Raw genomic sequence first — 25,473 nt, 5'->3', positions numbered from 1 at the left:
GTTGCTGACAGAAAATTTTTGAATCAGTGACTAAGCGAGGTCAAGGAGGAAGGACACTTCGGTTAAACATAGAAGAAAATTATATGTACCTGGAATTTTACAATATAATTGCCACCTGCAAGTTGGAATACATAAACTATTTGCTGCTGGAGATTTCCAAGGCAGTACAGGAGCTAACTATACCTCAGAAGATAAGAACACTGAGTAAATACATCAGCTCTGCATCTAGGACCTCCAAACTGAGCAGGTTTGGAGCATCCTTCCCTACCTCGGTAACTGTCCAGAGTGGTCATCTCCAGAGTCTCTTTCAATTCCACAGTCCATAATTCTCTGTGTATGGAACTGGCTGCCTTAAAACTGAAATCATTTCCCAAGAAACTTGACTTATTGTCTTCAAATAAAAAGTCAGATGCTATTCTGGAGCCTGCAGAAAAGAAACAGAAAACTTTGTCTCTTTTGGCAATGATATCTAAAACTTAGCAACCCAAATAAAGAAACAGTTCCTGACCAGCTATCCCTGCCAGGGCTCAGCACAGAAGACACAGAGAAATGCCCATCTCCCAGTCTTTCCTGAAAGAGGCCTATGTGCATAGTTTAAAAGCTGCTGCCTGAGGGTCAGGCTTCTAATTTTGCAGGCATCTAGGGGCCAATTGCTTTTCTCCCCAGAGACCAGGGCAGCCTGTGGACACCCAACCCTGACCTCTCTCTGTAGCCTGTTCTGTTATTATGTTTGTCCCTTTAGAACTATAAAACTGTTTTTATTGCCATGGCTTCAAAGTCCTAATATCTAGTGGTCAAGTCCCCAGTTTTGACTTTTTTTTTCAAAGATATTCATTTTTACATTTAAGTTTATAATATTTATCAAGTTTCTTTTTGAAAATCCAGGTGATACCTTGATAAGGACTGTTTTGAAATTATAGGATAATTTGACCAGAATTAATAACTTTACAAAGTTAGACCATTTCACCTATGAGGATGGGCTAAACTTAAATCGGTTCTTTTATGTCATTAAATGTATTTTTAAAATTCTTTCCAAAGAGTTTTCATGTGTTCTTTGACAATTTAATATCCAGATAATTAATAGGTTTGGTTGTTTGGTGGGGATTTTTTTTTTCCATTGTAACGGAATCTTAGTTTTTCTCAAATTGTCTCCAGGTCATTTTTATATAGTCAAAGAACACTATTAGTTTTGGAGGAAATTATCTTCTGTTGGGCAATCTGGTTTGATTTTCTCTTTAGTTTTAATAATTTGCCTTATTTTGTTTAATATTCTAGGAAGAATAATGAAGTTTTGACTTTTCTCCTAGTCTTACACCTCATAGCTCTTTTATTGCCTATGCAGTTGCTAATGGCCCACAGTACTACATTACACAATAGATAACAGGAATACTTTTATTTTTCCAAACCTTAAAGTGAATCCACTTAAATCTTTTCCTTTGAATATGTGTTGCCTGTTGATTTTTGTTATTTAAAATCCTGCAATAGCTCTCCTTCTAGAGGTATAATTGAATTATAGATAATATTGAACTATCTTTGAATTTTCTTAATAAACCATTAATCATTTTATTTTTAATCCACTATTAGGAAAAGTTAGTAATTTATTAGTATTAAATTTATTGGTGTTTAGTATTTTGTAATGTATTACAATTCAAGTGGAGTATATTTTTCGTAATGATCTTATTTGATTGTTTAAATTCAGACTCTTCTAATTCTATGAGTGAGTTGTTTTGACTTCTCTTTTTTTCCTGTCCTCTGAAACAGCATTTAAACAAGGAAAATAATGTATTTCTTGAAAGCTGTTCTGTAGAACAACTAAGTGTGGTTACTCCAAAATTATATATATATATATCTGCTCAATAAAACATACCACAGAGTGAAATCATAGTTTAAAGATACAGAAGACACTGTAAAATGAAACAAATATTTTGACTATATAAAGGACTTATGGAAATTATTGATTCAAAAGAAAGAGGTCACCCAATTGTGAAAAATGGAATGAATATGAACTCACAAGTTTCAGAAGGATAAAAGTGAGTGGTAGCAACTAAAGGATAAGATGTTCGAATTCATTAATAATTAGATAATTGAAAGCCAAAATAAGAAAGAGATATCTCTTAATGCCCAGGAGATTTACAAAAATTAGACCTGTATAATGGCAAATATTAGTAGAGTTAGAGATAAGACTTCTTGTACTCTAGATGGTGGTGATGCTGTTGTGATTTCCTGGGCAGACATCCAGCAGTATCTGTCACAGAGTATTCACACGTCTATGATCCTGCAATACAATACAGTGAAATTCCATAATGTTCTGTGGTGTTTACTCTAGATTTATGTGGGGTAGTGTAAAATGGAACACAAGTTATATATAAAAGAGGTAAATATGCAAGATGTAAAAGATGCCCACTGTGGAATTTTATGCAGCAATTCGAAATAACCAAATGGACAGATACACACACACAGGAACGTAGATGGATCTCTAAAGCACAGAGATGAAAAAAAACTCTAAGCACGATGTCACATATGTAATCAAAAACATACATACACACAAGATACCATATATACTTCCAATGTTAAATTCAATCTCAAGCATATATGTTAATTATTTTGAAGTGGTTGTTATGAGAATAAGGAAAATGGAAATGGCGAATGAGAATAAAAATGCGTATATACTTCACCTATATTCTTACATACACACACACACTCATAAAACAAGAAGGAGCCTGGCATCAACCTATAAGAAAGTGCCACGACCTGAGAAATATGATTAATCAACCATCTGTACCTGCAATAAAACAAAATGAAAACAACAAAAGTGTTTCTCAGAACCCAAGAGACTTCAGGAAACAGGAAATGGAATATTCCATTTCCCGGGATCGAGTCCCACGTCGGGCTCCCTGCATGGAGCCTGCTTCTCCCACTGCCTATGTCTCTGCCTCTCTCTCTGTATCTCTCATGAATAAATAGAAATAAAATCTTAAAAACAAAACAAAACAAAAGACCAGCCTAGATTGACTTTGAGGAAAAAAATGGAATTCACAAGTAAGATCGATGAATATGGTAGATAAGACATTTTTGTTATTATAAAGATTTAAAACTGTATCTAATGTAAAAATTGCATCTAATGTATTTATGAGAAATAAATTGACAGTTTCCAAAGAGGAATTCCAGTTATTAATTTATTCTAATATATCCATAAGCTCCTGAAAGAAAACTTTTGAAACTCATTATTTCTTTAGTGGTTAAAAAAATTTATTTTAAAGATTTTGTTCACTTATTCATGAGAGACACACAGAGAGAGGCAGAGACATAGACAGCAGCAGGAGCAGGCTCCCTGCAGGGAGCCCGATGTGGGACTAGGTCCCAGGTCCCCAGGGTCATGACCTGAGCCAAAGGCAGACCTCAACCAACTAAGCCACCCAGGCATTCCCAGTTGTAAAAGTTTTGTATTTCATTTCTTCTTTCCTTCCTACATTACTTTCTCCCTTTCATCTTTTATTCTTTTCTTCCCTTTCATCATTTACTCTCTCTTTTCTTTCACCTTCACTTCCTCCTTTTTCACTTCCTTTTCCTCCTCTATCTCTATCTCTGTCTCTGTCTCTGTTGTCTATCTGTATATCTCTATCTCTGACTTTATGTTTATCTCTCTTCTTTTCTTTCTCACTCTCTCCTTTGTCCACAGTTTCAACACCAAAAAGTTCAAAAACAGTGATGCCTGATTGGATCACATAGTCTGCTAATTGACTTTTAGGGAAAGGGAGTTTTCAAAATGATTTTTCTTTAGTAACGTGACACAGTATTTATTGTCACTGTGGTCATGAAGCTTTTGTGTAGGCTTCCTTTGAATGCAGTGCCACCACATTTGATAGATTTGGTTGTCTTCTGAAAGTTTACAACATATCCCTAAATCTGAAAATCCACATCTCAGCTGACCAAAGACTAATCAAATATTTCTCAACCAGTGTTTCCTCCTCTCCTGATTTGAAATAAAAGTTTTGAGCTACGCATTATATTCAAGTAGAAGTATGGGCAGCAATGTTGCCACAACGCTTACCATTTCACTGCCCTCCTCAATGATGAAATGAGCCGAGATACTAGCTTTGGAAACATGATGCTTCCTGGCTATTTGTTGCATCCATCTCACTTCATTGAGTACTCCAAGCGAGGAAGTCTTGTGGAGTGTGAAATAATAGAGACATATGATGAGCACTTTAAAATTCAGAAAACCATTCAAAAACACCCACCATGTAATTAAGCTGTTTATTTTTATTTTCAGTCTATTAGAATTGGTTGAATATTTTCACTTTAGCACCAGCATGTCACTGAGACCACAGGGTAGGGTGAGAGGGTGTTTACAGCCACCAGCATAGTATCTGAAAAGGATTTACTTCTCCCTTCCCACACCACATTCATGAAATTAAGTAAAGGATTATTTACATGTTTGTTTTCACAAAGGTAATGAATCGTTCACTGGCTACTGCCTCTGCCTTCATTCTCTTAGTGAGTATTAAAAAAGTTAAGTTTTGTTTCCTGTAAATGGTGTTATTAAATCACAGAAAAAGCCAATTTCCAAGAGCTTGTTGGGTAGTTGTAAAGATAGCTGTAGGGTTCTCTCCATGAGCTCCAGAAAAGATGTGGTGAGAGGTTTCACAGCCAGTTGCTTTTCCTCTCCTAAAATATATGCCATTGTTTTTAAAACTAAATTTCTTTAGTTATGTATGTATTTGCTCGAATGGAGGCTCTGTCACGTTGAAAATCCTTCCAAATGTCTTCTTCATCTATAGCTTCAAGGTATAGCTTCTCGTCTTTATTGTCAAAAGTATAAAATTCGGAGTTCTTTTTTTAGACATTCAAACTAAACTGCTTCCTGGTAAAAAGGTTCTCAGAATCAACTCCACCAGAAGTCACGCTTAAAGAATTCTCCTTTAACTCTCATAAAGTATGGTTCTGATATTAATGGCACCCACCGTGCTTGTCTAACCTGCTAGTCTTTCCTGCCCCCCTGGGGTAAGCCCTCTGATCCCAGCAAACAGATAATCCCCTTTCAGGATATGTTCATTCTTGCTTCTTATACAGTTTCCTGTCTTCCTGATTTTTATCTTCACGTAAAACAAACAAACAAACAAACACCCAACCCCACCAACCCATCAACCTTCCCTGATTATTCCTGCCAAACAGCCCTTTCTCATCACTGCATTACTCCAGTACACAGGGTCATAAAATATGGCATTTATATAATTCCTTGCCTTGTTCTCTGGTTATTTTGAACACATGCTAATAAGGGCAGGGAATCTGTTGACTATTGCTTGATTATTTTTTTTAATCTTGTCTACTGCATAAGGAAAAGCTAGACAAGCAGAGGACAACTTACCAAATACTTTTTAACTCAGTAAGTGGCTACCTGGTGTAGTCATTGCCTTAACTGGTAGAATATTTACCTGTAATTAACTTTTATTTCTCAGAAATTTAAATATCCAGGTTATAAAGCAGAGACTGATCAGCTTATATCAAATGTGTCCCTGTGGATAGCCCCTCTCTGCCTTTTCTTCCCATGTAAAGTCTGGTATAATTTAAGAAATAATAGTATTTTTATTGTGTGATATTTCAAACAGAGAAACTAGAATAGAAAAATAAATATTGAGGCTTAATTATGCAGCTTACAAATAAAAATATTAAACACTACATGCCAAGCATTCATCTGAATTTTTACACATATTGACTCATTAAATTCTCAGAACACCCCTATTATGTGGTACTATTATTATCATCCTGATTTTCTGAGTGAGCATGGAGTTAAGTACTTTGCATAAAGTCACACAGATTGTAGGTAGCAGAGGACAAATTTGAAACAAAGCATTCTGGTTCAGAACCTGTGCACATAATTCTCATCCTACACTACGTTTTTGCTTTGCCTTTCCATTAAATCCTAACATTATGACACATTTGCTTTAGACTTTTAAAAATAACATTCCCTCAGTAAACACCTTTCCAGTTCCATTCCATGGACTTTCTCAATGAGATGATGATTATTATTAATTCAATGTTTATCAATCCCATGTGTTTTTGCCCTTTTACTTGTGCACTTATATTAACTTTTGCGTGTGTATTTGTGGACTAAAATTTTTGAAAGATTTAAAATTTTATTTAAATATGTATCATTTGGCAATTGCCTTAATTTTACTCAACATGTTTTTTAAGATCTATTTCTATTGTCATATATGCCCTTGGCTTCTCATTTTAACTGATGTCTACTGTCCCATGGTAAATATATCATGAATTTCCTGCTCATGGACATTTGTGATGTTTCTAGATTTTTGCAATTAGAAACAGTGGCTACAATGAACATCTTATATGTGTCTTCTTCAGTTCATATGCTTGACTTATTTTAGGGAGTATAACTAGGAGTCAAATTACCAGGACATAGATTATGACATTTGATTAAATGGCTTTTCAAATTGGTTATACCAGCTTATAGACCCAATAGTCTGAATGTGGAGTTTCTGTTTCTCCACTTCAATGCCAACATTGGTGCTCTTAGACTTTGTATTTTTGTTAATTTTGTGAGTAGGAAATTGTCTCATTATTTAATATTTATATTTCATGAGTACCCGTTGAGGCTGAAATTCTTTTCATTTGACTCATATTCACTGTTCCTCTTCTGTAAAATGGCACTTACATTCTCTGCTCATTTGTCATTTTTATTAATTTGCAGAAGTTATTTATAGATTATTAATACTATACTTTTATTTCTGTTAAATTTTTAAAATAACTTCTATTCAGTTTAATTTCTTTTAACTTTGGTTTCTTTTAAAATACAGATATTTAAATATTATATGTGGTCAAATTTATCAATTGTTTTTATTATGGTACTTATAATTTGATGGATTTTATTTAGTATAGTCACAAAGATATCCATCCATATTTCAGAATATTCCTATCACCTTAAAAAGAAACCCTATACCATTTATCTGTCATCTCACTATGCCTTACCCCCCACGCCCATCACTAAGAAACTACAAATAGACTTTTCATCTCTATAGATTTCCCTGTCCAGAACTTTCAGATTAATTGACTGATATATGTTTTTTTTATGATTGGCTTCTTTTGCTCAGCATAAATGTTTTCAAGATTCATCTGTGTTATAGCACATTTTATTATTCCATTCCTTTTTTGTTGAATAATTTTAATTTTTCATCATATGGACGTACTAAATTTTGTTCATTTATCCATTGATGGACATTTGGGATGTTTACACATTTTGGCCATTACAAATAATACTGCTATAAACCTTCATGTATAAGTTTCTACATGGAAATGTTTTTATTTGTTTGTTACATATGTAGGAATGGAATTTCTGGGTCAGTTAGAATCTCTATTTGATGGTCTTAGAAATAATCAGACTGTCTTCCAAAGTGGCAACATCATTTTATTTTCCATTAGTATATGAGGGTTTTGATTTCTCCACATCCATACCAGTTCTTGTTGAAGGTATAGCTTAGAAATAGAGCATTTGACTATATACCAGTTATTATTTTAATTCTAGCTTTCTAGATACATTTCCCTGAAGATAATGTTGAATATCCTTTCATGTGCTTTTTGACCATTTTAAAATCTTCCTTGGAGAAATACCTATTCAGACCCTTTGCCCATTTTTAAAACCTTAAGTTGTCTATTTACTATTGAATTGTAAGAGTTCTTTATAAATTCTGGATACAAATCCCTTATCTGATACATTCTTTGAAAATATTCTTTCTCACTCTTTGGAGTGTCACTGTTTTGATGGTGTCTTTTGCATGAAAATGTTTTATTTTGATAAAGTCCAATTTATCTATATTTTTCTTTTACTACTTGTGTGTTTGGTATCATATCTAAGAATTCATTGCCAAATCCAATGTCATGAAGATTTACAAATCCCTGTTTTCTTCTAAAAGTATTATAGCTTTAACTCTTATATTTAGGTCTTTGATCCACGTTGACTTAATTTTTGTAGATAGTGTGAGTAAAGGGTTTGACTTTATCGTTTTGCATGTGGTTACCCAGCACCATTTTTGTATTATGGCATATAATTCTCTATATATGTTGCTGGATTTGGTTTGCTAGTTTCTGTTGAGGGTCTTTGCATCATATTCATTAGCGGTATTGATTTGTATTTTTCTTTCATGTGTGTGATGATGTTGGCTTTGGTATCAGGTTAATACTGACCTCACAGAATGAGTTGGGAAGTCTTCTCTTTACTTTTTGGAAGAGTTTGTGAAGAATAGGCATTAATTTTTCTTTAAGTATTTGGTAAAATGCAGTGGTAAAGCCATCTTGGCCTGAGTTTTCCTTTCTTGTTAAGTTTTTGATTACTGCTTTAATTTCTCACTTGGTATAAGCCTATTGTCTATTAGATTGTCTATTTTTTCTTGAGTCAGTTTTGGTATTTTGTGTCTTGCTAGGAATTAGTCCAGTTAAGCTAATATGTTGGCATGCAATTGTTTATAGTAGTTCTTTATAATCTTTTTTTTTTTTATTTCTATAGGGTCAGTAGTAATGTCTTTTATTTATAATTCTAAAACTTTGATCCTCCTCTCTTTTGTTCCTGACAATTTAGCTAAATGTTTGTAAACTTTGTTGATCAAAGCACCAGCTTTGGCTTCATCAATTTTGTCATTTTTTTCTAGTCTCAATTTCATTAATTTCAGCTATAATCTTTATTATTTCCTTCCTTCTGCCTTCTTTAGATTCAATTTGCCCTTCTTATTTTTCAGTGTCTGAAAGGGGAAAATTATTCATTTGAGATATTTCTTCTTTCTTAATATAGACCTTTACTGCGATTTATTTCTCTCTCAACACTGCTTTAGCTGCATCCTATAAGTTTTGGTATGTTGTGTCTTCATTTTCATTCATCTAAAAATACTTTCTAATTTCCCTTCTGATTTCTTCTTTACCTTATTGGTCATTTAACAGAGTGTTGTTTAATTTCCGTATTTTGTGAATTTTACAATTATTTTCCTGTTATTGATCTCTAATTTTATTCCATTGTGGTTCAGGAGCATACTTTATGTTATTTCTGCCCTTATAATTTATTGAAATTTGTTTTATTGCCGAGCTTATGGCTTATCCTGGAGAATGTTCTGTGTGCATTTGGAAAGACCATACATTCTGTTGTTTTTAGTTAAGTGTTCTATGGTTATCTTTTAGGTCTAGTTGGTTTACATTATTGTATAGTCTTATATTCCCTGGTTCATCCCTGGTTTCATTGTCTATTTGTTGTTTCCATTAGTGAGTGTGGGGTATTGTAGTCTTCAATTGCTATTGTGGAACTGTCTATTTCTCTTTTTATTTCTGTCAATTTTTGCTTCATGAATTTTGGCACTCGTTATTAGTTAGTGTATATGTATATAGTTATATTTTTTTGATGGATTGACTCTTGTATCACTGTAAAATGTCTCTATTTCTAGTATTATTTTTTTTTGTTTTAAAATCTATCTTTTTTCTGATACCAGTGTTGTTTCTCGGGATGCACAGATTTGGATGTGTTCATAGCCACCCAGAATGATAGTGGCATTGGTAGGACCCTCTCCCTCTCCTTCCCTGACCACATTTAGCTGTTAAACTCCACTAATTGCCCGCTGATTATTGCATTTAATAATGCCCTGGGATATAAATTGCTCTACAAACTAATCCTTGCAGGTTTTGGCTGCTTTGAAAGAGTAGTTTCTGAGATCAGGGTTTGATTTTTGTTCTGATCCTTGGAGGTCTCTTCCCAGCTGTATTGTTCCCTGTTCTCTTCTGCAAACTAGTTGGCCTACAGTTTAACCTGTATCTTCAAATCTCCTCCAAATTGCCTTTCACCACAACCTCTCCTGTTCTTAAGAGTGCCTTTAGGCTTGAATTTCTTCATTCTAGCTTGCAAAAGAAGGTAGTTCCCTAGAAAGAGATACAGAGCTATCTGCATCATGGCCTGCTTTTCTCCCCAGTCAAAAGTCTCTGCACCAGGGATCTGAGGGAAGGGAAATGGCAAGTATCTCTTCAAGGTCACCTCTATTCTAGGAATCAACAACTCCATGGGGAGGGAGCAGAGAACTGAGATTCTCTCAGCTTGCTTCTTCTGGTGTGAAACCATGGTCCATGAGCCAGAGAAAGAGTAATTTGGGTAGCAGTGGAGCCTCTATTATACATTGGAGGCTGGGTGCAAAGAATGAGTCCCTCTTTCTCAACTGCTCTAATCTGGGATCTAGCCTCAGCCATAAGACAGTTGGGACAGGATTAAAAATGCTGGTATTCTGCTCCTGCCAGGAAGAAGACCTCTCTCTGCGTCCTGGGTGGAGAGGGAACCTTGTGTTCTCAGTGACACTAATCTGGAGGGGAATCTCCCCCTCACAGAACTGGAGTGGGAGAGAGAGAGAGAGAGAGAGTGATCTTGGTTGAAATGCCATATACTCTTATTTTTATTACCAAATTTTCATAGATATTTTTCAATAGTATCTTTATAAGCTCTTTGCCCACTAAGAATTCCAAACGCTTTTATTTAATTAAAAAAATAATTTTCACCAGTTTCACTGGGGAGCTGGGCAACATTTACCTCATACTATCATACTGGAGGTTGTTCTCTTAGCCCATTTTAATATCTTTGTTTTACAAGCTTTATAGATATTTCAGGGTTTGAGTTTCAGAGTATTTAGGATGCAAAATATATTCTTAATACTAGATGTAGACATACAGACAATTGAGTGCACTGACCTGGTTAATAATCAGTCAATTCAATCAAAGCAATTTCACTGAATTAGCCTCTTTAAGAAAATAATATTTTCCAAACTAGCCAGGTATCTTGTGACATGTTTTGTAATATATTTAGAAACATTTTAATAATATCTCATTTATCTAGTTACTATTCATCCATAAGTTCTCTTCTCAATACACCTGAGAAATAGGAAACAATCAAAACCAGTCTTAAGCGGCTAAAAGAGATGTGTAAAATTAGTGTACTAAATGTCATAAACAATATGTCAGACACTCACTGCTATTTTGGAAAAAGTTTTACCAAATCTGGTTTCCCAGTTAAAAGGTGAGAGGAACATTAAAAGGAGTTGTCAATGGCAGTACTAGAGAAGGCGCAAGGATAGAAATGATGAGCAAGAGTAGGTTAAAAAATTATATGTTACAAATAAAAAACCAAACAGACTGCTATCTATACATTGAAATTTTCTGAGTACACCACAGAATTAAAAATTAATTAAAACAGCGATTGACTTTATGAGTGATTAAAGAACATTTAGTATACACTAAGGAAATGAGGATACCTTAGAAATATTTCCATCAAAAAGAGTTAAAGTAAGACATGCTAATGTTTAAGGGGGAGCTTCAGTTGTGTAAAACAGTAGAAAGAGGAGCTGATTTTTTTCATGATAGCTGTGACACGAAGTCCTTCTAGGTATAATGGAACAGCCATGGTGGGCTTATTTTGGAACATACCAGCTAGTCTATTGGACAGACACTAGATGAATATTTGTACAATTAATTAATGAATCAGGTAATTAATTAATTTTAAAACTATTAATCTACTAAAATATTTGGAGTTTATCAGAATTGACTTTATGATAAACTTTGATATATACAAAGGGTACAGTACATGATGATTGCATATGCCACAGAGCTTCCTGTGCAAGCCATACATCTCAGCCATCACTAAATATCATCACTTGAAGCTTTCATGCTTTCAAAAGTTTTTGAGTGAATACCTTCACTTCTCTTTCCCTTTTACTTCTTTACATCAATTGTGAACACACTGGGTTTTCTTTTTGAGGATATTTCTTGCTTTCCTTTTTTTTTCCCTTTTTTTTTTTCATACCAAAGAAAGGCTTATCATGTATTGTAACAGAGAATAGCTGAGGTTTGTGGCAACTACACATGCCAGCCACTGAAGATGCAACTGGCTCTCAAACAAATCTGAGTTTGAGATTTTTGAGCAAAAAAGTAGAATGAAACCTGGCTTAAAACATTAGAAACCCAAAAATGTGGAAAAAGGAAGATAGCATTCAGACAGAAGAAAAAAGTAGAGACCAAACCAATGGTCCAAACAAGTGTCCCACTCTCATTGGGTCAGGCAGGGAGGCAGCACTATGCTAGAAACAGTCCAGGAAGTAAAGGAGAGTGTAGGGAGGCTGGAGAAAGAACCTGGAGTGATTTCTTGAGGAATGGCAGTCTGGGTCAAACCCGGTTTCATATGTGCATATGGCTATATTCAGCCTTAGTGCTCACATGGAGGCTAGGGCAAGAATAAATATGGAGACTGACACATGCTACCTTTAATGTTTAAAAGTCATAAATCAAGTTAATGAACTGTTAAATAACATGTATTCGGTCTTCCTACCTTTAGATGTATACCTTCACAATGACCCCTAAGCTCAGATATAATCCTAGAATTCTTGGATTCCTGGGAGTTCCATGGAAAATGACCGTGTAGAGAGGGCCAGCCCACAACTCATGGCCCTGACCAGCCCCCTTTTCTTTCTTACCCCTACTTTATCCCGCACTATTAGAAGCCCTAGTGTATGTGTGGAGGCATCTCAATGCATACAGCTCGTCCCCATCCACGCTCCATACCAACAGCACCCCTTGGCCATCCCTCAGGCCTGGAGGCACACACCAGGCAGTTGGGGAACTCAGAATCCTGATACCCGGACCACTTTCTAAAAGGGTTGTTACCTTAGCCTCACAAACTCTTCCCGCTTTGGGGAGAAGTATGAGCTGAGAAACCTAGAGCAAGAACTTCTAAAGCCCAGGGTAAGGCAGGGGCCCTCTCTCCCATAGCTAAGAATAGTTAAAACTGGCTATAATTGTTCTTCTAGATCTTATAGAAATCCTTAATTCTCCCTATCTTTTGAAGTGCTTTACTACTATTCACCTAGGTTGGACACCTCAGTCTTGCCCAAATTAAAAAAAGAACAATTAGGATAGTTGTAACAAAATGGTAAATATTTTTCCCTTTATTCCTTAAACTTGGTCCTGGGAGAATTACTAGGATTCATAGAAAACTTTAATTTCTCTTGGTTTTCTATGTATCAGCTTTCCAAACATCTTACTAATTTTTATTTTTTATTTTATTTTATTATCTTATTGTCTTATATTTTAATGGGCTACACCAATTGATTATTTATAGAAAGCTCTTTGAAGGTAGAGCTATCTTACCTTTTTTTTTCTTAGAGCCTTGCACAATAGATGCTCACTAAATATTTGTTGAATACTGTAGCACCTATGAGCCAGAGATCAACAACAAAAAGATAAAGTTTGCTAAAAAACACAACAAAACTCTGAGCAAGGATGCACTTCCATATTTCCTTGTTTTTGTGGCAAGAGAGTGGCTACTTAGAAAAATTGAAATATTCAATTATTTATTGCCTGTGAATTTCATTTTTTTGGAAGAAATCATGATTGGTGCAGTGAGAGTAGTTTAGAACAGATAACATGGGGAAGAGCGCTGGTCATCACAAACATAAAGCCATACACAGAGGGGCCGTTCCACAATTAGAACACACTCTTCTGTAGAGGTGAACCAAGGCAGACTGGATTGTCAGTTAGCCTGGGCATCTGCTTTATAGAGGAGTGAAAATGAAGGAGATCAGTTCTCCCTTGGGCAAGAAGGGAAATAAGATATCATTCTGAGTGTCAGCTCTCTTGCAGCTTAATTACTGAGTACTTTCTCTATAACACAAGAGTTATGCTTTACACAAGAAGTATTGTTGTTCAGAAAAAACAGAGCCAGTGTAGACCCCAGTTGGCAAGAGCTGATTTATGAAGAAAATTTAATCTGGGCCTTAGAAGTTAAGTAAAATTTAATGAGGTAGCAGAGAGATACAGGACTAGTCCAAGTGAAGCAGGCTGTGTTATGTGAAAATGAGGTCTGAGGGAGTATTTCAAGTGTAGGAGAAAGGTAGTAGACCAGTCTGCCTATAGCAGAGGATATTCTATATGAGAGGTGTCTGGGTGGCTCAGTTGGTTAAGCATATGCCTTGGGCTCAGGTCATAATCCTGGAGTCCTGGGATTGAGCCCAGCATCAGGCTCCCTGCTCAGTGAGAAGTTCTGCTTCTCCCCGCAACTCCTGCAAGTGCTGGCTCTCTCTTGCTCTCTCTCTCTCTCTCTCTCTCTCAATCCCTATCTCTCTCAAATAAATAAATAAATAAAATATTTTGAAAAAAAGAAACTGCATATGGATGGAAGGTATTGGAATCATGTCATGGAAGTTTGTGGTTTAAGCTGTTCAACTTTAGCATTTTAATACCCTGACAAATCTGGATGCTTATTTTTATTTAATGATTAAACACTTGCAAAGTATTAATTTTCTAAGCTTTTATCAAATACTAAGTCATTTATACCTAATAACAACCCCATAAGGACTTCCATAATTACCTTTTTGCTAATGAGGGAACTGAAATACAGTAAGAATCAGCCTTACACATCACAACATGCTGCTTTGCAAACTAGGACGTGCATGTGGTCCTTGCATTTTTCTTTGCCTGCTGGTTTGTACCTGAAATCCTTCCACTTGTAGCTCACTCTTTTAGGTTGTAAGTGCTCCTGTAGGGCATTGTAAATTCTAGTAGGTAGAGTTAGTAGCACTCTAAGTTCTTGAGTGTCATGGGTCAGGACAGAAGAAGGCAAAGGTCAGCATTGAAAGGGTGTTGAGAGGTGCTGTCAAGGAAGGAAGGATGAGAATGACAGGTCTAGAGTGGTACAGATTAGCCCACCTCATATCTGTGCCAGGCGCTGACCAGGGTATGGAAAACCAGAAATGACTGTAGGCTTTCAAATAGAGAGGGGCTGAGTGAAAGAGGCAGTTTAGGAAAATCAGCCAACTTGTGCATTTCCTGAAGGGACAAAGCTTTAAGTATAATAGGCTTAGATCAGCCAAGATTAAGGCAACATTCTACATGAGAATCCGGCAAAGGTCACTGAAAACCTTAAAGGAAGTGAGTTACTAATATAGGGGTTAAAACTAACTTAAACTGGGTCTACACCTAGAGAAACAATACTGAATCAATACATCTTGAGCCAGAGTATGTATTTACTTCTCCTAGATGGTCTGATCCTACTGTCTTCACAACTATGTAAATAGACAGAATTACAAATAGATGGAATTAAAATTTTACCCCTCAGAGGAACTCTACAGTTCTCTCTAGTCTGACTATTCAGGTAACTCTGTAGCTTTCAAACTTGCTAAAAACAAAAAACAAAAAACAAAAAAACTTCCTTAACTAGCTTAGAGCAGCACTTGATTCTAATACAATATTATTAAACATTCAGTAAATTCATGGGATTATTTAAAATGCTTCATTTCATTTGGAAAGCCAAGGTTTTTTTCAGCCTGTTTTCAATTAGTCTTTATCTCTCCCCGCTTTCTGTCCTCCTCTGTGCCTTGTTGTCCACCAAAGCCTCTTCTATAAATCTTAAATATTGAAAATTCCATCTTTGTTGGTCTTAGGTCACACCTTTCCACACGACCTAGCAGCCTCAAATGAAGGGAAAACTTGGCTTTTATGTTTCTCAAGAACTTTCTAGATCTTAGATAGTGCTCCTTGCATTAGCCTATGTGGAAGATTATTTTTAAAAATCATAGATAAAACTTCTTATTCGATGTAGGTTTCTTGCTTGACTTCATAGCTGCAAAAGCTTATTCTAAAATGAACTCCTGAATGTTCAGTTTCTCTACTCTTTATCACAAGAAACATCAATACTACAAAAAGGTCCACTGGTGCATGTACATAAGGCTCTGTGTCTCCTCACATATGCTCCAATATAATGATTACAGCAGAGTCTCTGTTTCTGATGAGACTGTGAACTTGCCCCTAATTTGGACAAAGAATTACTTCTGTAGAAGAAAGGTTGTACACCACTTTCCGTCTGCCCAATTCCCTCAAGTTTGCACCCCCTCCCACCCCTGCCCAATGCCACCTGGACTGAAGGATGGGAGTAGAAAAACAAGACTAGCCTAGAAGCCTTCACTCCCTGTACATAAGCTGTCTAAAGTCTATGGATGGAGTAACCTGTTAAATTTCTCTCTGCGGCACTGAGTGCTTCTTAACAAAAAAGGTTAGTTGACTGCAGAACATGCTTCCCCAAGAATTCTGCAGAGGGAGACCAAGCTAATAATTGCCAGGGCATCTTTGTGCAGATGGTTATATGCACAAAGTGTTTTTGCTGGAATCCTATTTTTAAATTGTTAAAAATCAATTGGCTCACCATTACATCAGGACTGAAAGTTACCAGAAATTTGGTTGAAAAGAAATTTCCATTTTGAAGTTGAAAGGGTACATATCCTAAACAGAGTTAATTGGCTTAATTGCTCACATTTGGAATAAACACAAAATAATGTCGAAAATTTAGTTGTGGTTTCTAGAAGTCATCCAACGGACAGCAAAGTTACCTCTGAGCTAGAGACAATTTGCCATGTTTCATACACTAAATTATTATTATAAGTTGTAGATGTTAAAACTACCTAAAGAACATCATTCTACCCCATGATGCCAAAAGTTTTCCTTTAACAGATACCTTGTGTCTTGTATATAATTAATTGTGTCTTCAAAAAAATAAATACCTTTACGGTTTTTTTTTAAGAAAGACTCTTAATTTCATTTAATTCATTTAAATTTTCAATGGTATAGTTTAGTTTTGAAATATAGCTAATCTCCTTATGGCACTCTCAAAGTTAAACATTACTCTCTATGTGGGACCCCTAACACTTGAATCTTTATTTAATTCTCTAGAACAATAATAATTCTAAGAGGTATTGTATCTAATTCCCAAAATAGGGGTCCCACATTACAATTAAACTTGTGCCCTTCCTCTCTAAAGCAACTCAAAGCCTGTAACATACTCATGTATACTATGACTCTCCAAAAGAGAAAGACTTTTCCCAAAATCCTTTTATGGCAGGATATTTTGAAGGACCACTATCGCAGCAAACATACTTTGGCACATGTTGACTTCATGTAAATGTTTTCTTCTTCATAAGATGAAAAGTGGTGCATGAGAAAATGCATCAGGGGAAGACAGGCAGGATGTCAGAGAAATGCATTAGAAAGGGTTCATGAAGAGTTTGGGTAACTAACTCCACTTGTTTTAGATTGTGTGTATCCCAAACCAGTTCTGCAGTTGGGCCAATAGAGCTATCCATGAAGGACGTATCTCATCATCAGAGCTCAGGAGAACCAGAACTATGGATATTCTTCACAGAGGCCCTTTTTGATTTGTAGTAGAGGAAGCAATGGGATGTGCGCCAGATTCCATTTCCTTGCACTCATAAGCCATTTTCCCTAAGGCCTGCAAGAGTATCTCATGAATAGCTGGGAGCCAAATTTGGCCCATTTAAAATATTATTGCATTGTCCACCGTAATGATAGTAATAACCTTGTAACGAGTGTGCATAGAGCTAGCCCCAGTACAAAACCCAGAACCAGCCACACTCCTTGACTCTGCATAGTGAATACCGAAGAGACCTTCCATTCCCCATCAGGGGGCAGTCACTGCGGAAAAAGTAGGTGATCACTTTCTTTCTGACATTCTGGCCTCTGGCCATGAATATTGAGAGCTGTTATTCTCTGAGGCTGCCCATTTCCTTTTTCAGAAGGCTTTAATGCTTACAGTAAGTATGCTACCTTGTAACCCATATGACCTGAAATAATGTCAACTGTCCATTCCATAAAGTATTCCTCAAAGAAGGTCAGATTCAATACCTAATATCAATGTAAGAGCTTCAGCTAATTCCGTGGGATGTAGAGATCCATCTACAGATTTCTTTCTCCATAAGTAGAGAGATTTGCCTTCCATCATCTAAACTCTGGCGCCTGCAGTCACCCTTTCACAGCTATTTTCTTCCATTTTGAACCTTTCATTTTTAAAAATTGGCAAGCAGACAATTTATTGATCACCTTCATTTTACAAGAGGGATTTAGAATGGTTTTTAAGAAATTAAACTCCAGCATAAGATAATATCTTACAATATTTTTTAAAGTAAATTTGGAGAGAATGGAAATGAAAGAAGGATGGGAAAGGAGGAGTTGGACAGAGACATAAAACAATACAAGGAGAAAGAAGGAGAGAGGATGGTTGACTTCAGAGCAAGAGAAGCTAATCTGAAGGTGGTGTCTTGCAAATGATGCTGTTCTTTGATATGATAGCTTTTAAAATAATTATGTCAGGTAATAAGAGATGTGGAACAGCTATGAACAAGTTAATTGGCTCTATTTGAATTTCACAGGCAGGATTACCATGCCAAGTATCTTGTGATGCTGTGTCACCAGGAACACCACTCTACGGTAGTGGTGATCCTTTATTGAATCACCAAGTAATGCTAGAAAAGAGTTGAACCATTATAGTAAAGGTTAACCAAACCATTTCATTCGTCTTTGTGTTTGGGTTGTTTTGTTGTGTTTTCTGTTTTTGTTTTTGTTTTTGTTTTTGTTTTGTGTGTGTGTGTGTGTGTGTGTGTGTGTGTTTTCAAGTTGTTGGTATTAGGTTGCAGAATTGAAGAAGCTACTGAAAAGAGATGTGACAGATATAAAATCAATCACTTAGACAATTTCTTATGTCTCCAATTTTGCTTCAGGATTCCATGTTTGTTTAGAAAAGCTGAGCACATAGAGACGAAAATCAGGAATTGGGATATTTGCAAAGTGACTGTTTTCAAGTGCATAGTGCATGAAAACCCTGAGCTCCCAGAACCATCTCATCAGTTGGGCCCATTAGAAAAAGGTACACACCAGATTCCAGCTTTTGAGTAGTGTGCCAAAGGCCTAGATCTTAAGGTCATCTTAAAATTGCTAGTAGTCCTGAAAACAACGTGATTTCACAAATTTAAATGTCTGATGTTCATTCCTAATCTTTGCTGGATGATTCAGCAGTGTTGGCTGTCAATCATTTACCCTGGTTGATTGAGTTCATCCCAGCCTGCTTTGTGAAGGAAGGACATTTGGGTTACAAATGAGAGATAGACTGAGTCATCCTGCAGAGGCACTGTGTAATATGCAGATTTCCTCCTTCATTCATTGCCTTGCTGATCCATAGCATTATTTCAGCTGGGAGCCGCAGGATGTGACCAGTTAGCCAATGGAAATCTGCTCTCTGGACTTCCTGGTGGTACGTTACTGAAGTCCGGCCTGATAATAGGGTGTCCCTCAGTGTAACAACATGGCACACCCAAAACGAAGGAGAAGCTTCTAAAGTAATGCACAGCTTCCACTTGCCCCAAACACTTTATTTATTCAGAAGTTTCAGCAATGCCTCAAACAGAAAAAAAGATGGACTGAATGGATACAAATCAAAAGATTTTTCTGAGGACAGATTTTTCACCTTTTTCCCCTAGAAAAAAATAGTATGAAGCTGACTTCCAGCATTTTTTTTTTTTTAACATGGCATGCTAACTTCCCGGTGCTTTCGTGGATCTTGTTTGTCCTCCTGGATGCTTTAGGAAGTTACCTCTTTCAGTTCACCTAGAGTTGATCTCATTAATAAAAGAATGACTTTACAGAAAAGAGTTTCTAAAATTATACTCTAACTCAGAACTGCAAGAGTTGGCTTTTTTAGCCTGAAGATAAATTTCTTAAGCATTAAGCTTACTTTATCAAGCATTACACCTGACATTCTCTCATAAATTTTGCATATATTTTAACTTATTTTAATATTGTGTGGGCTTGGTTTATAATATTCTCACACAGTTCCTAAAGTGGAGTCCTCTCAATCATATATTAGTTGTAGGAATGCTTAACCCTTCCAAAATATCACTCAACTTAAAATAACATCGGCTAAGTTTTCTTTGGAGTGTGTTTACTTTTTTGCTTATTTTTCATGCACTTCATGTATCTGACTTTTATGAGAGCACAGATATATTTTGACAAGGTCACTCTTGGAAGCACTTTTTCAACATACATTCTGTGTCATATTCCTAGGTGTAATCTACATCATGATCTGGTGGGACAGATTGGTTTCAGAGGTCTTCAGAAGAGTAGAGTGCGTTGCTTATAGGGATAACATATGTTCAAGTTGGGGTAGGACTGTCACAGATGTCACTTTGTGACAAAACAAAGAGCAACGTGATAGGAAAGAACAGTCTTCAAATATCTATGTTTCCAAGGGGCCCACCTTGACTTAGCTCACAATGCAGGTGTTAGCCATACCACTAAATCTGCATGAGTATCTGGCTCAACTGTTATGACTCAATGGGCAGATCAATCAACTCATATAAATGACCAATTCAGTGAGAAAGCATGGGCTTGAGTGTCAGACTGAGTTGGCTAGCCTCTTCAATCCAAATGGCTGGCTTGCTTCACTCAGCATAATACCTTCCAGTTCCATCCACGTTGAAGCAAATAGTGAAGTAAGTCAATCGGAAAAGGACAAACATTATATGGTCTCATTCCTTTGGGGAATATAAAAAATAATGAAAGGGAATAAAGGGGAAAGGAGAGAAAACAGTGGGAAATATCAATGAGGGAGACAGAACATAAGAGACACCTAACTCTGGGAAGTGAACAAGGGGTGGTAGAAAGGGAGGTGGACTGGGGGTTGGGGTGACTGGGTAATGGGCACTGAGGGGGGCACTTGACGAGATAAGCACTGGGTGATATGCTATATGTTGGCAAATCAAACTCCAATAAAAAAATATATACAAAACAAAACAAAAACCAAATGGCTGGTTTGTTCAGAAAGACAAAAAGTAGAAATTAAGATATTTGTGTCCTTATTCTGTATAAAGAATATATAACAGGACATCCAGTGAATTGATATAGTCAGTTTGGTGCTTGTTGGTTAACAGAACTCAAGAGAATTAAGGAATAATAAGGGCATACTGAGAAGATTGCCTCACAAATGATTAATGCCAAAGAGTTCAAAATCTGTGTCCCATAAGCATGTAACCTTATTCAAAACAATGTTCATACTGAACACTAAGTATGTGTGGGGTATGGTCCTTAGGGCTTTACATTTATTATTTCATTTAATTTTCACAACAACATATGAGATAGGGTCAGGTTAGTACAAAAAAAAATGTAAGCAATACCAAAGAATTTAGTAGTCAAGATACGCGACATTGTGATGAAGTATTTTAAAAAATAAAAATTCATGCAAAAAAATTGGGATGAACAAAATATCAAAATTTTAAATAAAGACAGGCTATTGTTTATTGTTTTATGACCTTGCATTATTGTGCAACGGGAACAGTAATTTCCAATCAGCCTGAGGTTCTGGCCATGGGGCCAATGTGTCCTCTTCCTGTGTGGGCTTATGAGGGTTGACAATGATGAGCTGACAGATTGGACAATGTGAAACTTTAAGTATCATCATGCTTTTTGGATTGTAGAACTTCTATTAACTTTTTCTTTTTCCACTTGGTTAAAATAGGGGAGGACACTTTATAATGTGTACAGGGGCACACAGTTTTCTTTTTTGTTTTAAGCTCAATATGACTTATCATAGCATTGGATATAGATGGTTTCATCATCTTCTTTTTAAAATGAAGACTGAGGTTCCAGAAAGATTAATAAAGTTATCCAAGTTGAGAAGTGGGGGAGCCCAGTTTTGAACCCAAGGAGCCTAGGGCTCGAATTTACTCCTAATCACCGTGCTGTCTTAGAATCCACAACATTTAGCTAACTAGAAAATCCACATATCCAGCACCCTTTACTCTGTGGCCAGTCCAATTATTAATATAGCCCTGCTCAACCGCATCCTCAACATTTAAAAATCTTAACCCATATCATCCTAAGAAAGAAATCAGACCCTTTATAAATAGTATCTTACATACCTACCAATATCACTGTGAGGTAGGTGTTAATACTGTGTCTGAGAGTACTACCATTAAATAAATATTTCAATAAACAGGCTTTCATTCATGGGGACCGTGAATAATCCGTCTATGAGAATGAAAAAGAGGATTTGGAAGGACTAATATCCCCATCATTTTGCTGTAGAATGCGCTTGCCTGGATCAGACACAGGTCTCTTCCCAAGGTGTACTCCCAAGGACTCAAACATGAAGCTATCATATTGAAACAGTACTTTATTTTAAAGGCTGACAAAGGCACGTATCTGGACCTGCAGATCTCCTTGGATCTGCTGTTAGACTCCTGTTTATTTTGCTTCTATAAAATAAGGACCTCAAGACCCCAGAAAAAGTGGTATTCTTTGAATCATGAACTGATATATGTAAGAATTTCTTTTACTTTGTCTTAGTGAGTGGGCAGATTTTGAACAAAAGAAGAATATAATGTTGATAAAATACACAGTGATGGTAAGGAGGAGGACTATTCCATTGTACCTCTGAGAATATTTGAAGATGGTTCGTGGTGGCAAGGAAGACCATCATGCCATCAGCTCTGAGCACTCCACCTGTGCCTCCTGAAACAAACCACAAGAGACGAAATTAGGCATTTGTCTTCTCTTGTTCTCTGTTTTTATTTTGCTGATTTGTGTTTAAAACTGCAGGTTTATTCTCTTTATAGCTACTGTCGCTAATTGATTGATTCATATATTCATTCACACATTCAACAAAATTCTTTGTGACCTTACCACTCGCTTTAGTAGGTGGTGCTGAAGAGACAAAGATGACAATACGTGGTTTCTTCCCATAGAAAGCTTATAATCTAGTTGGGAAACAGATATGCCAACAAGTATTTGTAATGACAACCATGTATGTGTGCACAAAATCCAACAGGGACATGTCACACCCTGAGAGTCAGCTGGGAACAATAGGGAAGGCTTCCAGAAGGGGAATACACGGAGACTCTGGTTTTAAAGAATAAAGAGAAGTTTTAGGAAGGCCTTTCTAGGCTAATGCAGAAACACAGAGGCCAATGAGGAGATGGTGTGTTTCAGTCATTTGGTCTTACTGGACCATCAGGATGTGACAGGGAAAGATCTAGAAAGGAATGGCCAAGCAAGACAGAAATGAGACCCCGAGAGAGAAGTAGAGGTACCATTCAAAGGAATTTAGCTTTTTTCCTGAAGGAAGTGTTCCACGTTTAAAGTTTTGCCGAGAAAGTGATATGATCACATCTAAATGGTGAAAGACCACTCAGATGTCACATAGAGCATAAATTAGAGGAATATATGGGAGCATTCACGTTCTAAGCATTTAATTTTTTTTAATTTTTTTCCAAGAGATCCATCTTCTTCCTTAAACTAACTCTTTCTAATTAATGAATATGGATTTGGGTATTTCAAAATTGATACATTTGCTGTGATTCGATATATTAAAACACATGCTTGCAGGCCATGTCTCTGATAATCTTACAAGCATTTACAGTTTCTAATCCTTTTTTTTTTTTTTCCCTTGGCAGCTCAGTTCTGTAGAATAAAGTTTATTTTGGGGCTTTGGAGGTATAAAGAAAAAAAATAGGATCATGCTGCCAAAAGGCCCACCATGTGCATTTGTGGCCACAGAGAACAAAATGTGTGCTTGTTGCTGGAAATATGAATATCTTCTAGGGTGTTCTTTTTTTAAATTAATTAATTTATTTATTCATGAGAGAGAGAGAGAGGCAGAGAGACAGGCAGAGGGGGAAGCAGGCTCCCCCCACAGGGAGCCCGATGCGGGACTAGATCCCAGAACTCTGGAGTCACACCCTGAGCCAAAGGTAGACGTCCAACCACTGAGCCACCCAGGCATCCCGGGTGTTCCTGATTCCATTAGGACCTTGCATCATCTTCAGTATCTTTAAAGACAAAACAAGCTTACTTTTAGGTGGAAACTCTCAGTGGGCAGTAAATAACCCTTGATCTTCCTCCAACCAGAGATGTGTTCTGTTTGCTGACTACCCGAGTCATCTCGTGGCACTTCGGCATTGTCCTGGTGACTTGCAACATACCCTCTATAGGTTCAAAGGGCAATTTCTTCTGCTTACCTTATAGGAGAGGTCAGGTGAAACAGCACAGCAAAGACAATTTGTTTCTCCTCTGGCCATTTCAGAGATTTACAGGAAAGAGAAGCCTTTCCTCCCTTTTCAGAGCGGCACTCTTCTAGGTGTGTGTGTGCTGGAATAAAATCCTAGTGCAAAGCCCATCTTACAATGCCCAAGCCCAGAAGAATTTGGCATAAATGACACATGGAGGTAGGTGACGTGAGATACTGCATTTATTCCATCGTTGGTGAGGACAAAACCGGGCCACTGTTGTCACGGGTGAAAAGTGTTTTCAAAAAGTCTGCTCTGGTGCTTGTTAGATAAGGGGCCTCCTTAGTCTGAATAACCTGCGCCAGGTCTATACGCATCACTGAAATGGACTCGTGTTTACCGTGGGTCCTTGCTCCCCAGGATTAGGGGTGCAAGGGCGGTGCGAGCGACATCAAGCGAGGAAACCTCAGACAACCTGCGGGGAAAGTGCTAGGAGGCTGCTTAGAAGAAAACAGATTTTCTGAATCTCCTCCAACTTGCGGCGGCGGGTAGCAAGCTCTCTCCTGCAGTGAGAAGAGACCCCAAACTGCTGTCACAACCTGCTAGAGAACTTCCTTCGGCTGAGGGAACTTTCTGAAACTAACTAAAAATGGTTCAAGTGTATTACATAAACCAGAGTTCTGTTGCCATCCTCTCTTGGAAAAGATGCTTTGGGAAAAAAAAAAAAAAATCCCAGAATCAACTGATGGTCCTTAGTGTGGAGTTTTTAAGACACACTAATGTACCACAATCACGAGGAAGCCTTTAGGGAAAGTTGGGATTCATACCCACTCAGTGCATGTTTTTACTGCACGGGGATCCTCCCTTGAATGCTCTCACTCGGGGACAATTCAGCCCCTGCCTGTGCTCCTAGGGACTGAGCCATTTTCAAGTCCCTTTATGATCTATGCAGAAATTATCTGTACTTCCAAACCATCAAATGTAGTGCGTGGGTGCAATGGCTGCCTTCCAGTGAGCTGAAAAGCTCTCATGACTTGGCATACAGTCTCTCCCTGGGCCCTTCAGTAATGGCATTTCACTTAATACAATATGCCCCTAACTGAGTTTTAGTGATTTCAAATGAATTTAGTCTCCTTATCAATATCCTCTATTTGGTGGTGTGCTTGCTCTTCAGCGTTCTGTGCCAATAAATCCAGCACAAGTGCTGCCTCCTTCCCTCTCAATTGTCTGGTCTCTGTCCTATGAAAGCAAACACCAGGCAGCAGAAAAGGAGGCTCTCAAAAACCTCATTTGTATCATAAATGTAAATATCAATAAATTCAGAAGGTTGACAAGGGCATGCTCTCAATAGATTTGGCCGTGTTGTTGGCGGTTTTACAAGGGAGATGCTGGAATACGAGGAAGCCCACGGAGCTCGCTTGCACTCTTAAAAGGACGTGTCAAAATTTGAATCCGGAGAAACTGTTGGCCTGTTCAAAAACCGAACTCAGAGTCCCCTCGCAGGGCAAGGCAGCGCAGTCCTAGAAGGAAAGGAAGGAGGCCTTGCCAGGGCTGTGGATTCTCCATGGCCTGCACAAAGAAATCAGAATTAATTTGCAATTGATTAAGAAAT

General features: G+C 37.1%; 1 long non-coding RNA gene across 4 annotated transcripts in view; it reads left to right on the top strand.

Annotated features, from left to right (window-relative positions):
* Positions 1–25,473, top strand: part of LOC121490447 — a 142,457-nt gene that overhangs the window by 8,049 nt on the left and 108,935 nt on the right. The gene's annotated exons all lie outside the window — the stretch shown is intronic.

The sequence above is a fragment of the Vulpes lagopus genome, chromosome 5 (genome assembly GCF_018345385.1).
Source record: "Vulpes lagopus strain Blue_001 chromosome 5, ASM1834538v1, whole genome shotgun sequence".
NCBI classification, from domain to species: domain Eukaryota; kingdom Metazoa; phylum Chordata; class Mammalia; order Carnivora; family Canidae; genus Vulpes; species Vulpes lagopus.
The sequence above is the reverse complement of the archived record's forward strand: the minus strand, read 5'-3'. Positions and strand labels throughout refer to the sequence as shown.